The 14255-nt window shown below is 37.3% G+C and overlaps 1 protein-coding gene across 4 annotated transcripts in view; it reads right to left on the reverse strand.

Annotated features, from left to right (window-relative positions):
* Positions 1-14255, reverse strand: part of KLHL2 (kelch like family member 2) — a 55522-nt gene that overhangs the window by 27588 nt on the left and 13679 nt on the right. The window lies entirely within an intron of this gene.

Genomic DNA, 14255 nt, shown 5'->3' on the forward strand with positions numbered 1-14255 from the left:
ATTTCAAGCACAATCAATATCAAGAACATAAAAACATTTTCAACACAGCTTTATGCAGCTTCCAAAATTCCATCTTGTGTTGCAGCATATCCTGAACCTACATGCAAGCAAGAGAAGTCAACCACAGCGTCTCTTTAAGTGACTTAAATTACTCATAATAAGCACCTTGAATTTTCAGGGAGGTGGACAAGTATTCATTTGAACTAACGACTTCTGCACTTTAAGTTGGCAAGGGCTACTTTTGACGTTTTGCCAAAAAGGTAGCTTTATGGTCATACAAAGAAAGAGAGACGTGGATGCATGACTACAGGAAAGGTTGTAGGTGAGTGGCTAAAAGTAGCTTTCATCCAACTTGACATAGAAGCATCTCTAGCACTGCCTAGCAGAGTGATGATTTTAAAGACTCAGAAAAGTTGTACAAACTTTCAGTCTGAGAAGGCAATTTGCATGCCTTCGTTATTAATGGTTAGCTAAAGGGCAACCACATCCTAGCAAGGCAAGATGAAGGCATCGGGTTTTAGAATCACGAAACTTGTGATGTCAGCCTGATTACTTCTGATCTATCCAATGGTCATCATATCTGATACTCTTTTTGCCTTTATTTTTCTTTTCTTAAAAATCATAGAATGGCCTGGGTTGAAAGGGGCCTTTAAGATCGCCTAGCTCCAACTCTCCTCCTATAGGCAGGGACACCTTCTATTAGACCCAGTTGCCCAGAGCCGAATCCAACCTGGCCTTAAACATTTTCAAGGATAGAGCAGCCACAAGTTCTCTGGACAAATAGCCTATTCAAGTCTGTAAACTCTTTTAGGCCAGACTCAGAGTTTGTCGCTTTAATACCTCTCAATAGAGTCCCAATTGCAGCTGGCCCATAAAACAAAAGAGTTAAAAGTATTTTCCAGGCTAGTCTAGAACTACACAGTTTTCCAGAAAAATGTTCAAATAACTTGAAAAATCTAGGCCTTCTAAAATGAAAAACCAACACATGTCCCTAGTCAACTGCATGAGAAAAAAAGAGAGAAATCTCAGTTTTCTTCTACAGAAGGAAATGGCAAAATTTTTGCCTTTGTTAGAACAGTTTTTGTCTAGCTTTGCTACAACCAGATGGGGATCTCCTCCAGTCTGAGTCCCGCTGGAAGCAATTTTGGCACCTGGTTCTAGAAAAAATCCATTATGTCCTCCATCCTTCCCCAGGATGTGGTTAAACACAGTATTTACTGAAATGAAGCTTCACAGCACTGCTCTGTTCCCACCAGCACCATGCCTTCCCCTGTCTTCCCCTCTTCTGAGGAAAAGGGGAAAAGGAAACCTAGGATAGAGAGGGTTACAACAGGTGAACTCAACCCAGATCTGGACCTCATATGGTCTCGCCTAACTAGGGAGCTAAACCTTAAGAGGAGAAAATATCTACTTTGAAACACCATCTAATCTTTGCTTTGCTAATGCTTTGAAACACTGTCTGTCTAATGGTAACGCAGGTGTCATTTCTAAGGTCCACAGGTAATCATTTCCAAACCAACCAGCACAGCTAGAAAGCAGCACTGCTCACCTTGGGCATCCTAGGCAGCTACACTCATGCATTTTGAAGCAATGTTTTCTATTCATTTAGGTAGTCACCTTAAACATAATAACAACTACATGGATGTACTTACATGTTTTTGTGCACTTCTCTTTAGGTATTCTAAAGAAAAGCTTGTAATCTTTCAGCATAAATTAGTAACTCACCTTTCACCCTTTACAAGTGTATGTAGAGTCTTTGAAACAAATAGACACTGGAAGAAAAATAAGAGTCCTATTTTAGTAAACTCACAGTCAATCTAGAAAATGCCTGAATTCCCTTCTTCTCTCAAATGATAGCTTTTCATGCCTTTAATGGCTTTAAGCCTTTCCCCAAGGCATGCTATTTCTGTCATACTTTAGACCATCCAAAAGTGTTCCAGGTGATAATGCAGATCTAGACAATGACATACAGATACTGCTGTGCCATTTTTTAATGCTTCATTTTAAAGACAGTATTTTACAATAGCAGAAGTTTTTCTAAGGTGACTACAGTATGTTATCCTATACTAGAAAAAGCTGCTAATGTAAAACATAGCAATACGTAGGAGTAATTCAATTTTTTTCTTTTTATGCATTACTTTACACTTTCCAACATTAATTTGGATCATGATAGCCTGACATCTAGCTTAGCTAGAAAGCAGTGAGATTTTCTATTTTTGTCTGATCTTGAAAAAAATACTTAAACCAGTTCATCACCTACATCTTCTGCTACCTACTTTTCAAAACTAAAGGAAATAGGTCCTTTGAAAGCCGGTGACACATTACAATCGCTTTGATAGAGTAAAACCCAAGTATTTATTCCTATTTGTTCCTTTCCTCCCTAGGGATTTTTGATCTATTTATTGCTCATCATGTGACAGTTTAGGAGGGACTATAACTAACTTGACTTTGAAAAGCCTTTGATATGGTTATTTCTGGACCACACTAAGAATTACAGGAGGTTTTTAGTAGCTATGCATAACTCATAAATAGAATTCTGAAACATATGGGAAGTTTGAACTTTCCTAATCTCACCTGCTACTAACAAAAATCAAACCCTTGATTGTCTCTATAATGCACAGGTGATTTACTGTTTTCACATTGTGGTGATTTACTAAAACATGAGCTGAAATTTCCAAGGAATAGCCAGCTAGAGAACATAACATTTTCATGCAGTCTCAGCCACCTCACTTTAAAAGTTTCTTTTCTGTGGATATGCAAGGACTATTTTTACAAATATTTCTATAGAATCCTATTTTCTATAGTGATTGGATGTTTTTATTCATTTGCTTTTGCACTTCATCTTTCGACCCTCTCTCTAAGCCTACCCTTGATCTGAAAGAGGATGCACCTTGCACAGTCCCTTGGTGTAACTGGGACTTTCTACCTGAATTTGTTTTTGGCACCTTTCTCATGCATGGCTCTGACAGCCCATGTGCTTTCCTAAATCACTCATTAAAAGAAACAATATGCAGGAAATGAATAGATGTTATATTTAGAGCTGCAGTGCTGAGTAAAAGTGTTTTATTCTTTTTATCATTTAAATTAAACATGCCTGTTTAAATCCCTCGGTGACTTCCCATTCACCTCCCACAGTAATCAGATTCACATGCTTCTGAAGTGCAGGATTACAGATCAGTATCTCTTCTGTAACACACTCCTGCCTCAACCCCACTTCTCTCTCACCCCATCACCTCCTCCAAGAGTTTCTGATTCATTCCTTGGCTCTTGTTTAGACCATGCTGATATAGCCAAGCTACAAGCCTCTTCACCGCCTTTGCCCACAAGTCTCTTCCAAATAAGCAGAAACAAGAAGTGGTTTCATAAACCTCAACCCACATTCCCCCTCCCACAAAAAACAACAAATCAAAACCAAAACACAAAAACCAGAACACCCAAACATCTTCCGAAGGTACAGAGATTTTGAGACAGGGGGAATCTGTGATTCAGTCCACAAGACAACAGTCTCTCTCTGGAAGAAATATGACTCTCTGCCTCCTACACACACTGGCACTTGATAGTCCAAGACAGTCTTTTACAGCCTTGGGACAATTTTAATTCACTCCTCATACCTTTTGATCCACATTTTAGATTCTCTGGTGCTCATTCTCAGTTCTGCTTTTCCCTTATGTGTTTCTCTTTGGCACCTATAATCCAGAGTACAACAGCTCAAATGTCCATCCAGGTTCATCTTTTCATTCCTACAAGGCTCATACTCTTCTGCCAATTCAATTTTCTTTATGAAAAATATTCTTGGATCCCCATTCAGCCAGCCAGAAAAAAAAAATAAAAAGCATGATTTGGAGGACAGAGAGAATTTGCAGTAAGATTTCTGCAGAAGGGAAAGAAAAAAAAGGCAGGAATATAAAAATGTGAATACCTCAGGACAGAGTATTTGCCATATCTGTGCAACATCTGCTTCTCCTGGTTCTGCCACCATTTTTCCCCTTTCCTTAACCACAGCTACAGCTGTACAGACACAGAAATTGCTTTCTCTGCAAATTTCTTTTGCTACTTACCTTATGAACTTCACCATCCTCTATAATCCAGGGGAGGACCTGGGAAATAATTTTATCCCTAAATGAAGTAGCACGAATTGTATTCATTCAGTTTGTCTTAACAATACAAAAGGTCTTGAATAGACGTGTCCAAGAGACTCCTTAGGAAGACAGCTCAGCTCAACAGAGAATCGAGACATCAAGTGACTGTTTCTGCCTGCACTGCTCTGAGGGGCTGGCATTGTGTTGTGTACACATATGATTGTGCATGTACCTACTGCAAACACACATTCAGCCTCGCTACCAGGCTGGAGCTTGGAGACATGGAGCTGCAGCCACCTAGTTGTTATCAGGCTACCAGTTTCAGCAACCCTTAATGCTTTCCTCACGCTCAGCGCACAGTGTGATCTCCTCCTGTCGCATACCCAACCACGCAAGCCAGATCAGAAACGGAAATCCTTTAAGAGAGCATCAAACATCTATCAAATAAACGCGAGGCTTTGGAATACATCTTCAGCCACATCAAAAACCCAGTTCCTCAGTTAAAAACAAACATAGGGGAGTGACAATATATCAACCATAGCCCTTCTACAGTGCACATAATAATAACATGCCCCCCAAAACCAGGCAGTTCTACTTTGCACATATATAATAGCTAAAATCCCAAAAGATATGCTACCAAAAAAAGTAGAGGAAAATACATTTAAAATGCATTTAAAAATTGTCAGAGAGCAAAATATTAAAATTTCCAGCAAAGCTGTTTGCTTAGTATTTTGGTCGGCAGCTCTTAGGTGAAGCTTACTCATTTAAAGTTAAAATTAATGACGCTTATATTTGTAATAAAATACACCTGTAAAAAGATTGTGCTCCTCTTTTCCCTTCTCTCCTACACTCATTCTCCTGACAGGTAGGCACATATAAGCAAATGAAGAATGCCTTACTAGGATTATTTCACTGGAAAAAATGAGATCCTTTACTGTTGCCTGACATGTCTTACAATGCATATAAATTCAAGGAGTGTGCCACTGTCTCTCCTCCAGCGATGCCACATATTAGTTGTGCCTTCATATTATTAAAATCCTCAAAGCTGTTGTCATGAATACAAAAATAGGTCAAAAGGAGCTAACCAGATGGTTGCTTGAAGCCTTAAGTATAAGATACATACAATAGCAAAACACAGTGGGAGTCTTTCAGAACACAACTGAAGAGCACACTATAAGGCTGTTTAGTCCAACATTAAGTTCTTGTCCAGTAAGACCTAAACATGTTTCTATGAATAGGGTTTGTAATGAAACTCATGTCAGCTTGGATTTAGGTACCTCTCTGCAGTGTCAGCAAGCCCCTAATATTATTAGAACTGTGCTGTCATAAAAGAATAAAAGTGAAAGTTTGGATTACCATGTAGTTTCAACACACATCAGAGTTTAAAAACATCAGTTAATCCTGTTTTAATCATAAACTCATTAGGATGAGCCTGTTTTATAAAGCATTTTAACCTGAATGACTCTGAATACAACTTCAGAACTTGCCGCTTTCATTATTTCCTATCTATGCCACAGCAGCCAGAACGGAGATGAGCAGAAAGGCCAAAGGCTTGTTTATTTTTAAGGCTCTATCAGATGATCCAATAAAGAACTCCATCTCCTCCTAAAGCTTTAATAATATCTGTGTCAGGGAAATAAGATCACAACCACCAATAGTTTTTGACACTCAAAGAGCTCGATTACATAAAATATTTTTTGAAAAAGAAAATGCTTTCAAGAACTTGTACAGTTGCCTAAAGCCTATTAAGAAAGAAAGAAGTGAATTGATGGACAGAACATTTTAGGTTTTCATGAAGGCAAAGCAAAAAGTGATGATGACAGCCATAATGACAACCCATTGGCTTAAACCATACCTCAAAATTCTATTCAATTAATAAATAATAGATAGTGGAAATATGGTGGTTTCAAGATTAATCTGAGTCTCGAAAAAGACAGGATACAAAAGATAAGGAAACCAAAGCCCATGACAAATACTTTATTATCTCAGAAACAAGGATTGCAATCTGTCACCTCAGGGCTCAATAATTAGCACCTTACTCATGCTATATTGAAGGCAGGAAGCCAAATCTGTCCAAAATTTTATAGGAGATTATTTGTGAATCAGAATTCAGTATCAGCTCAGATAAATAAAACTATATGAGCAGCTTATAAGACAGCTGTACAGAAATCCTTTAATGAAGGTTTGGCCTACCAGTATGTCTAAAAGAACACATGCTGCACTGGGATACTTTGCTGAGAGTTTCTGACAAGTTAAATTTAAGTCACAGGAAATGGAAATTCACAGATCTCACCTCCAAAGATGCTATCAACAAACTAAGGTAAAGTCAAAGCTATTTTTATTTTTTGAAAAAAATCTACTTCAGCTATTGACAGGGAAATCAGTGCAATATTGCTTCACTTTTTTAGGAACAGTAAGAGAAACAACTTACAGTAATTTACTTCAAAAATTATCTCTAGAAACAAAAAAACCCACAACAATGTAAGTATCACTGTTACTCTCAATAGGATTGGTATTATCTGACCTAACTGCATTCTTCTTCAGAAGCATGCAGACTATAGCAATAAATCAGCTCAGAGGAATACTCACACGGTCCAATATTCTGTTCTAGCTAACATATAAGCAGCCATGTACTGCAGGAAAGACTTTGGAAGCTAAATCAAGATGCAGTGAGTGCCTAGGCACTGTGGAAATCCAAGAGGAAATCCGCACAAAGAACAGAATCTGTAGGAACAGGGGGGACACCCCTGTAGGACAGGGACAGCCATAATGACAACCCATTGGTTTAAACCATACCTCAAAATTGTATTCAATTAATAAATAACAGAGTGATGATTTTTAAATGCTTTCATCAGGAAACTGTGGTTAGTAAATAGAGGCAAATGCAAGTAAATAAAAGGCCTTTATCAACAACCAGTCAGCAAACTTCAGAGATGCTAACCTGATTAACCTGTGGTACAGCAAGTAACAGTTTTATTGTTACTTGCATCTGCCAGAATGCTGTGACTGCTTCTAGTTTGAAAAACTGCTATCATGACCTGTTTGCATCACCAAACTGCACTGTCTAGAACATCATTATCTATTTGAAAACCATTCAGCAATTGCTGCTAATTTAGAATAAACTCTTCTTTAGGAGCCCTGCATTTCAGTAGAGTGCATGACTGGGGATGTACTGTACCTATATTAAGTACCTGTTGGTCTCTTGGTGACACACAAGGTGTTAACCATGACCAGTAGGGTGTAATTGCCTAGATCCAGCCTACCAGCACCCACTCTTCTCAAGATATACTTCTATTTAAGCTGTTTCACTTCCCCTGATTACCAGAAGGATTTGAAAGAAGAGGTGGATAGAGGCACATCTGTCAGTGCATCAAGATCAGACTCATTCCCTTCCTGCCCCTTTTAAGGCATTTCTTTCCACACATCTCTTTTTAGATTGTCTGAAGGAGAACAGCCAATTCTCACAGAATCAATTTCAGCACTACCTTCTCTCAAACCAGTTTCATATATAAAATATGTGTTTTATATTTGAAACAGAACCTACTGCATTATAAGATTCAGTGAAAGCTTCACAGGATTCAGTTGAATAAATATTTCTTTTATCTCTTCCACCCACTTACACAGCAGCAGGCACACTTCCAGGACACAGAATACATGTCTCTGTTCAAGTGCTGAATTCAACTCCCTCCTCTTACAATGCCCAATCACACATTTGTAAAGAACCTTTGTAAAGTCAGTCTTGGGCTCTAAAAAGGAAAAATCTACCCCAATTAACATAGAAAACTTCCTATACTCATAATGAAAATACACCTCTTTCAATATATCCCTTTGGAAGGGAGGGAAATCTTTTTGATCCGATAACGGAAAAGAGAAGTTCTGTACTGCTTGAAGGTATACTTTATTGGCAGGCCTCACGAACTCTTGAAAAACATTCCAAGTTAGATATCCAAAATGAAACTGGTTCCAAAACACATGCTTTATGCTCTTCACACATCACAGTCTTGCTAACTCATATAAAGACACTTAGTTTAGTCAACTGTTCATACACACAATTTGTTTCCAAGGATAAAGCTTGACAAGTATCACAATATTCTTAGGAGTAGTTTGACTTTCAGTTCAGATACAAAGATAGTATGGCTCTGAACATTACTGGAAGATAAGCTCTATTTATTTGATCATGTAAGCTCAAAGACTGTGGCAAATATTAAGTAAAGAGATCAGTCTTATAAACTCGTTTATATTAAGTCATTCTGTATTTTCTTCAAGCTAAAACGGTAAGTTGTTAAAATGGATTTTCCATCATGATCCTGAACTCTCTTTTTAGTTAAACTCCTGTGAAATGGTGTACCTGACCCTTAGTAGAAAGGGTACTGAAGTAGAGAATCTGAGACCATCATGAAACACAGATGTGAGGAAAAAAACAACTTCATTACCAAATCTAACATACCGGTAATACAAGTTTCAGAACAAACTGGAAGCCCTTTAACAGGTTATTTCACATCCTACCCACATAAAACTGCACGGGGTTCATCATAAGCACACCAATTCTAAGTACAATACAACAATTTATTCTGAATATTTTTATCTGAGTTTATTCTAGTGCTTGCCAGAAGAGCAAATAAGGAATGTTTCATGCTGCATGGAATTTTATTTTTGCCTATAAATTAGTATCCAGTGAAGATTAAGCATGGTAAATGCAGACCCTACGTTTGCATGGACTTCATCTAATTCATCATACATAGTTCTACTACATTTTATTGAAATTAATATCTACTCCTTGCTGGTTTGTTGGGTGTTTTTGTCCTCCTCAACATACACAAGTCTGGACTGCTCATTATTTTGCATTCTATTTTGTGTAATACTCTCCTCTACATTTTTCTTTCAGTTTTAAAAGAACTTGTACATATCTTGCTTCTCTCCTGCCCTTCCACTCCTAAACCAGATATAATTTTACAAGATTTTCAGCAGGCTATTTTTTCCCTGTTATTGATGCATATTAAAATTTAAGTAAGCATTTCTTCAAAATGCAAATAATTTCTTTACATTTTTTTATTACAGCTGATTTTAACATGTGGTTATACTCTGGAAACAGACTTAAAAATTAGCATCTCTTCCTAACAGAAAATTCCTGGGGTAAACATGAAGTCTTTCCCACTAAACATACTGAAAGACACTCTACTGACTTTCACTGGTTGCAGTTTTGGTTGATTAGAAGCATTATGCTAATAAGCATAAATGCTTAAAACAACAAATCCCTCAAAATGGCTTTTACCAAAAGGAAGAGGTGCCACAACTTCTTTCTCCCACTCTATGATGACTACTTTCATGTTCTCATTCTCTCTACCAGCACAAATATATAGTGACTACTAGAATTAATGTCTTGTTGCTGGAAAATTAATGACATAAAGAATCAAACACTGTATTTTTTTATTCACAAGACAATAGTTTTACTCTTGTCTGCACTGACAGGCCTCAATAGACCAATTTGGCCATTGCATGTTAAATATGTAGATATGAGTAAAATAGAAAGCATCTAGAAGAACAACAAGAAGGGTAAATATTTAGAAACTACTGTGTAGAAAGAACAGTCTATGTTTAGCCTAAAGAAAAAAAAAAAAGTATATGAATGAGAACAGTCATTCAATACATGAGATTATTGGAGCAAAACAGCAACAAGTCACTTTACAAGATGACAGAAGGAAGTACCATTAATTAGTGTAATATAGACCAGGAACATTTAAGTCAGATACTACTTGCCTTTTGAACTAGAAAAACTATTAAAGCAACTGGAATAAACCACCTAAGGATTATCATCCAGTTTCCATATGTTCTGCCAAGTCTAGATACGTTCAGTACTGTTTCACTTTACAGAGCTCAGGAGCAATTATCTTTTATGCTATTCCCCGTGACATCACATTCCTTCTTCACGGTCCTTTAACATACCCTCAGTTCAACTTACAGCATGACCCAATGCTTGTGGGTCATGCCACAGATGTAATTCAGAAGCTGACCATCTTAAAAAGCACACATCTGTTTTCTTAAGTTGTGGGACTTCTCTGAGTTTTGGTGTGAAGTATAGGGCAATTTTCAACCTCGAGGATTTTTCAGGATCTAACAATCCTGCAACACTGATCAGATAGAGGTGATGAGGTGTGGCATGAATAGTCAAAGCCCGTACTACCAAACATGGTACTGTAGAATGTCTACCTTAGTAAATAGATGGGACAACATTAGGATCTTCTTTTCTGAGGATTTCTTGGGGAAATCAGCTGCTTTTTTGGACCTTGTTTTGACAGCACCTTAAATCAAATGTGCTGTCGACTCTTATGCCCACACCCCATGACACCATACAAATAGAAGCGTCTCTGTTGTACTTTTTATGGCAATCTGCGTGAACAGTAATAGTTACAAAGAAAAAATGCATACATATTACTGTTCATAATATGCTTATTACTTTGCAAATGTTGTTCTTGAATAATTTCAGAAAATGAGCAGAAAAAAATGATACTTCTTGAAAAAGACCCTGTTCAGGATTCTGGACTTCATGTTTGTTCTACCTAACAAAATTCTTTAAAGGTAAAAATCTGCCAGGACAGTTATACAATGTAAAAATAAAATTTTTTGTGATTTTCTCGTCTACTATCTCTCATGCACTCATCTTGTTCAAAAGTAAGACAGCAGTAGCAGCAAAGTGGAGCTACATGCAATGCTTGCCCCAGAATGCAGGGAAACATCTACTCCCAACATCGGTGTATGTTCCTACACTTCAGTATACTAATCCCAAGTATTGGGTGAAAATAACTGCTGTGATCCAAGGTAAGAATAGCTCAAAAATCCCCCCAAACCCATGCAAGATGGAAGTGGAGATACAGAGTGTTATGATGTCAGATTTCTTCTGAGTTCAGCGATCTGCTTTATAAAACAGTCCAGCAAATAGTTGTATCAGCACAACTAAAGGAACAGAGACCTGTAGCATGGAATCAGAAAGGAACCCAATCACCTAACTTGTGTTTATCCAAAGCTCATTCCACTCAACCTGTATCAGCAGGCTGACCTCTAAAGCCCACAACAAATCCGCAGCCCACCAACAATGCCAGGAATTTCTCCTCCAATATATTTGTGCTCAGGAGAACCCCGAGGTGTACAGCTGACTAAAAAGGGGCTGCAATGCATACGCATAGCGTGGGAGAGTTACTCACGCATGAGCTTCTTATAGTAACCAACTCTCCCACATTGCGCACTGCATGTAGTTAATACCTATATGGATATCAAAAAAATTAGATACGCAAGAAAGTTGATTTGCCTTCTGAACACGTTAACCTGGATATTCCCTTCTTAAAATATGAAGAATGAGACATAGCACTAAGTCTGACATTTAATTTCATTAAAAAAAAAAGGGAACAGCAAAGAGTTAATTAAGAATGCAGAAGAATGTGACTGAATACATAAATACAGCAGAAACACTGGTATGGCATTATGCAAAGTGAGTGCCACTAGAGATGAATTATAAAATAACTTGTTTTAAATGAAGGACAAACACTAAAAGAATGTACACATTCACATACCAGCTGTCTTATTGTTGTAGGCTGGGGGGAACCTATTGAACCAAGAACTGAAGAAAAGAACAAATGTTCTTTTGTATTGAACTAATGTAGTGATAATATCCAGTGATGATAGCCTCCTGTATCGATAGTTTATGGGTTAAATGAATGTAGTTTTCTCCTAAATCACTGACTTACACCTGATTTTTCTACCTCCACACCTGCCCAAAAAACATACACAAGTGAGAACAGGACAAAGTAGGGAGGAAAAAATGGACAGCCCTCACTAAGAAGCTGCAAAGGCACAGTCAGGAAGCACTCTCCTGTTCACATCTAGATCAAGTAAGATCCTAAGGAAAGAAGCTCAGAGTTAACCTGCCCCTTGAGGAAGATCAATGAGCTGGGCTACGATTATGTATTCCTTTATAATTAGTTTTCATAAATATACAATGCAGCTATTTTAATACCAAGGACGACTTAGCAATTCTACATTACTTAAACATGAAGCTTGCACATGTTCTTCAAACATTGTACTGCATATTAGAAATTAATTCAATACCTATTTTTACTATGTATAACCTGAAGAGATGGAATGATACACCTGAAATCCCATAAAAGGTATCAGAATAAGAATCATAAGCAGCCAGCTAGAATCTGAAGCTGCAGTTCAACACATTAATCCAAACCATTTTAGGTTTTCACACATATGTATTCCTACAAGATAAATTCCTAACCACTACCAAAATTTCACAATATCTTCTAGGTCATATAGACAAGAAATTGAGAGCTAGAATTAATCTCAATAGCATGCAACATGCTTATGGAGAGAACACATTTTTAACTAAGGCCTGACAATCTGCACTAGGTTTCTAGGTTTCCAAAAAGTCACAGTAACAATTTCCCCATCTTGGCTTTCAGGCTTAAGGAAAAGAATTTGCATCAGCACATTTATTTTTATCCATAGTGTTTATTTCTGCTGTAATGCAAGTAAACTCAACATATCTAGTAATAATAATGCAAAAAGGATGAAAGTGACAAAGTAAGAATAAGTTTACATTCAATACAGTCATTTTACAAGTATATTCACCATCAGCATTAAAGTGCAATTATACTGGAAAAAAAAATCAAATCCCAATTTAATTTAGAAGCCTGGCTTTCTTCTCAGTACTCAAGTAACCATCAACTTGTAATATCACTCACCAAACCATATTATTTATACTAACACCCCCAGCATCATCAGATATCTATCTTCACACAAATAACCTGGAGCCATGAAAATTAAAGCCCTATCAGACCCATGAGTGTTAAACCAGTGGATTTCTGGCCTTTAACGACTCCTGTATGAGGAAGAAATGTAATGTTTTTCCTCCTCATTAACATGGAGGAGTCAGCATTGCCAAGGATGGGTGATAATGCCTCGTCCTAGGCACCACCTACAGCCAGAATACAGTAGGACTGCCTGTTAAGTCCACTCCAATGTTATGGATCAAATGTACAAGATTAAGGCCATTAAGCTCTGTCAGCAAGACACAGTATTCTACTTTAAGGATGAAAAGTCAGAATGATCAAGCAGCAAGAAGTCTGTTAGGCAATTTCTGACAACTCTGAATTTGCTCCAGGTCTTCCACAGTGTTCCAGCAATTTGGGCAACCACCAGATTGGTAAAATACAACACAATTTCAGTCATTTTTTTTCACTACGTACATTCATCATCAGACCAGAACAACTCCTTAAAAAGGAAGATTCTTAAGAAAAAAGTCGTTAAGAAAGAGAATAAATTAGTCTTGCAGAATTAAATGACTTATGATATGACCCAAGATATGGAAGTCTTAGAAGCAGGATATTTTGTTTCAAGATGGCGGCATTCTTATTTTGGAAAGTATTCAATCAAGCATGGCTAAAACAAGCAGTGTCCCCATCGGATTCAGCAGCCAATAAAATGCTATTAATTTCAGCCTAATGTCCAGTGAAAGCAATTAATTTCAGAATACATAATTGCAACAGAAGTTTTCAATGCCAAATACAGCAACAGGGTTTTGCACCCTGTTAAAGCAGCAAAATAACTGCTAATAACCAGTTGTTTTACATTGGGCAAGAGTAGAAAGAAGAGCATAGGAGTACAAGGAAAAACATGAGAATTAAATGTATCACCCCTTATGCAACCAGTTTTAATATTATCAAATCTCTACAACAAATTTCAAAAGATACTGGAAGGAAAATCTACTCTGTCCATCTTAAGTCCAACTCCATTTAGAAGATATTAAACGCAGGAGGCTATGTTTTCTAAGCTTGTGCTTATTTTATTCTAATTGAAGCTTCATCTTAGGTACAGTCAATTGGAAAAACTTACTAGCTCTGTGTGGGATGGACAAAACCTTCATCATAGATATTGGTTGATTTACTCAAAAAAAAAAAAAAAAAAAGCAGTAGCTAAAAATTTCTGCACAGTTGGTCACTGTGCAGACAAGTTACAGAAATCAAGAAGGAAAAAGTACTTTGTTGTGCAGGCTAACACAAAAAAATAAACAGGACAGCTTAATTGGACAACATGGTTTCACATTTAGGAATAAATCGCAAGTTGCTTATTTAAATTTCACTTAAATATTAGAGAAGGGGTGGTACAGAGGTGCCTGAC

The sequence above is a fragment of the Sylvia atricapilla genome, chromosome 4, assembly GCF_009819655.1.
Source record: "Sylvia atricapilla isolate bSylAtr1 chromosome 4, bSylAtr1.pri, whole genome shotgun sequence".
In the NCBI taxonomy this organism is placed as follows: domain Eukaryota; kingdom Metazoa; phylum Chordata; class Aves; order Passeriformes; family Sylviidae; genus Sylvia; species Sylvia atricapilla.